The sequence below is a fragment of the Schistocerca gregaria genome, chromosome 8 (assembly GCF_023897955.1).
Source record: "Schistocerca gregaria isolate iqSchGreg1 chromosome 8, iqSchGreg1.2, whole genome shotgun sequence".
NCBI classification, from domain to species: Eukaryota; Metazoa; Arthropoda; class Insecta; order Orthoptera; family Acrididae; genus Schistocerca; species Schistocerca gregaria.
The window spans coordinates 69,155,416-69,159,471 of NC_064927.1; positions in this window are offsets into that span (position 1 = coordinate 69,155,416).

A 4,056-nucleotide genomic window follows, 5' to 3' on the forward strand; every position below is an offset into this window, starting at 1 on the left:
GAAAAGTTTTCCTGAGCCAAATGGTATCTTATCCTGCGAATCAACCTTCAAGGATGTTGCACGCAGTGTAGTTGATTTCGCCTTCCGATTAGGGAAATCTTTCAGCAGCGGGCCCTTTGCAGCAGTGTCACCTAGCTGAAATACTATTCCACTAAGTTCTACAGTTTTCTGTCGGAGGTCGATTTTAGCGTGATGTTTATTCAGGAAATCCAACCCTAGGATCACGTCGTACTCGTCAGTTTCCTTTGTTACCACTTCTACATTTTCTTGAAATTGTACACCGTGAATATAGAAAATAAATTATGTACATCCTAATGACTTCACTGTATGTCTTCATACCCCACTCAATCTATACCTTGGAGGGTCATATTTCTTTTCTCCAATGCATTCATTACTCACTGTTGAAACATTTGCGCCTGTATCCACCAGTATCCTTGCCTCTTTATCCTGTATGGTAGCAGATAACCAGCATTCTGGCTTCACATTCGCCTTAATGGCATGAAATTTTATGGGAATGCCTGGTGATGGCTCCAAAATTCCCGTTTGAGTTTAACTGATTTCTATTTCCAAAAACTTTCTTAGACCTGCATTCCTTGAATGTGTGACCTATTCTTTGACAATTAGTGCATTGAGGTTGTCTGCAGTTTTTTTTCTATATGTCCCTGTCGATCGCAACTAAAACATCGTACTCCTGCTGAAAATACATTTCGCTTCTCCTTGTATCTGGTGACAATGTCTATTTCTTCGAAAGCCATCGCCACAGATACAGCTTACGCTAAATTTTTAGGAAACTCTGCCCTGACATGACGGGACGTTTCAGGAGGCAACCCACGTAAAAATGTATCCAGAGCTCTATCTTCTGCCTCTTGTAAAATAACTTTATTTGCTTCATCACTATTTGTCAACTGATAAGTATTAATATTAACTTTTCTAATCCTATCTACAAAGCTTTCTAACGACTCGTTTTGCCTCTGAGTGATAGTGTTTAATTTTTCCCTATAAAATCTACAGCTGTTCTGTTTTTGAAAATGTTTAAGCAATCCTTTCTTCAATTCCTCAAATGTTGGAGCATTTCGTAATTCTTCATGGTATAATATGTGTGCTTTAGCCTCTCCTAGCATTTGTAAGAGCTGTTCATCTGACCATGAGCCTAACTTTGCAGCTTCTACTAAATCATCAAAAAAGGCTGTTATGTCTTCGCCACGTTTACCTGAAAAAGGAGTTACTAAGGCTGCTGCTGAGGAATCTAGGGTGGGAGGGATTGCACTGGTTTGCCTAACCTCACTCAACTGTTTAAATAATGTATTATTATCGTTTTTAAGCTGTGCTATCTGATTAACTCAGCTCTGAATAGCTTCCTCAGTAGAAACCGCTTGTGGTGCTGACTCTGACTTTGTACAATTTTGTATCATCATTTTACCAACTATTAGTTACACAATCTTACTATACTGAATTAAAAAGATGTTTAAATATTTTCAACAAATTCTTAAAATTATGAGAGAAAATACACTTCTAAATAAAGAAAATATTACGACTTCTATGCAAACCTCTATCCTTTCACACATTAAACAATACTAACTGTGGACCCTTAGTGACTGTCATTCACACCTCATATTGAGCCATGGTTTTTTTCTCTGACACCAAATGTAACAGTTCTGCTACTAAATGTAACTGGGTTTTCTCTTTTTGATGCAAGTCAATTGTCAGGATGAGCATTCTAAAGCATTATGTCAGGGTGAAAATACTAGATAAATTAATTTTTTTCTCTTAACAACATGTGGGCAGGGTGGGTTTGTAATGGATCTGGGAGATGTATTATTTTCAACTGAAGTTATCGATACCGAATTTGGTGGGTGAAGTGGTGAATGTTTTTCTCTTATATTTTTGTCGGAATTTTTATAAATTATAATCTACTTATTTTTATGTTAATTTACTATTATGTTTAAAAATTGCAATATATTGATTGATATTGGTAGATATGACGAAAAATATCAAAGAGACTTATTACAAATGGAAGTTTGGGTGTCGAGTGGAATATCTTTGAAGCTAGAGTCATTCTTTGTCACTTGTAGAGTCGGCTGTGGTCGGTTGAGACGCAGTCGTGGAACAAAGTTGTACTTCCCTGTGAAATAAATCGAAAGTGAATGATGAACTTATGAGTTTTTCGTATTACTTTTTATATCAAGTAGCAGCAAGCAAGCACATCCAGAAAGAAAAATAGTATTAGAAACACCCAAATTGAGACAGACACGGTGAACAGCGGAACTTCTGCATCCAACAAACGGCACTATTGGAATCATACTCATATTAGACAACTGAAGCCACCTGTAGGAATTTAACTATTTTATATATATATATATATATATATATATATATATATATATATATATATATATATATATATATATATATATATATACAAAAGTAACTACTTTATTTGAACTATGCCAGGTCTTATTACAAAATAACAATAGTGGAACGACAGTTTCAGGTTCTTCCTTCGCTCAGGTATGAGGTAGAATGAAACAGCATTTTTACATAAGATAACTTTTATTGCAAGTTTCGTACAACTGCTTTCTTACTCGATGTTCTGGCTCGGAGAATGGCAGCTGTGTCGTTTGCGAAGCCTTCTGCTGTGGCAGCGGTGGTGTCTGATTACACATGGCAGTGTGTATCTCATGTTGCTGTCTCGCCCAGCTAACTGGAGACGCGCAGCACAAGGTGGGGCGTTTAATTATTGCGAGTGAAGTCGTGCATCAGATGGTAATACCTTGGATGTGATGTCTCAGTGTTTCTCTTCTCAAGCGGCCATGTGTGTTGTGGGTAGGCCAGCGGAGAGGCGCGGCGGGGGAAGGCCAGTGTCCCAGACTCGAACCACGGACTCCCTCTTGCCAGTCTTTGGCTGCCAGGTCTTCATCCCAGCTCACGGGTGACTGCTGATGTGAGGCCATCTCCTTCCCATCCTCACGAGTCACCCGGGTACGTAAAACACAGACTTCAAACACATTTTAACTTCTGTCTTCTGGCACCGAGGCTGCTGCTTGCTATTCCATTACAGTGGCGGACTTGGTGCATCTGTGCATGATGTAGTCTCTTCTTGCATGATGGTCCTCAGCACCGAAACTGACTGAAAACTACTGCTACTCTTCTCTTCTTCCTTTGTCTGTCGGGCCCACTGCGTCTTGCGTATTTATTCACTTCAGTTTACTGGAGGTGAACGACTTCACGGTCATTGCCTCTTCTGTCACGTTGAAAAGCTTCTCGAAGAATCTTCTTAATGTTGGTCATTGGCTCTTGGAATGTAGGCGAGGGCCTTTGCTCACATGTGACAACTGAGAAACACGTGAGCTGGTCGGGTGATGCCCTGACGGCTGAATCGACAGCGTCTGCTTATGTGGAACTTGCTGACTTCACGGTCATTGTCTCTTCTGCTCTGCTGTTCTACCCACTGTTTGCCAGTATGTACTTTGATTTCACTAATTTGTTTACTTATGTACCACTCAACATATGAGTCCCTGGATGTTCTCCTCATGATTTACTTCCTTCAGTGCATTTTGGTAGATAACGCAGACCAAGGTTCAGTCCCTGGGAGGCACTAGTTTATAGGAAACTAAAAGATTTATTGGAAATCTGCCAGAGAATGTCATGGTTAAAAAAAGAAAAAAAGTCCAGTGGGTTGTGGGAGTGTTTCAACTTTCAAGTCAACAGGCCCTGATGGATCTTTCCGGCTCTAGTGCAACAAGCAGGAGTAGGATTAATTAGATCCCTATACACATTGTTCGGAATCACCCTGGAAGCAGGAATCATTCCTAATGCCAGGAGAATGGAGAGGGTTGTTTTTCATTCTGAAGCCAGGAAGAACAGACCATACCAAGGCTAAGGATATGAGACCAATCAGTCTGTCCTCCTTCCTACTGAAGATATTTGAAAAACTGGTTAATGTGCACGTTATGAAGAGAGGTTAACAGTGATTCCAATATCAACCTGCATACCAATCAGCCCCACAGGGAGCTCACAATTCTTTCGTAAATACATGCTTGGCCAACATGGACCCAG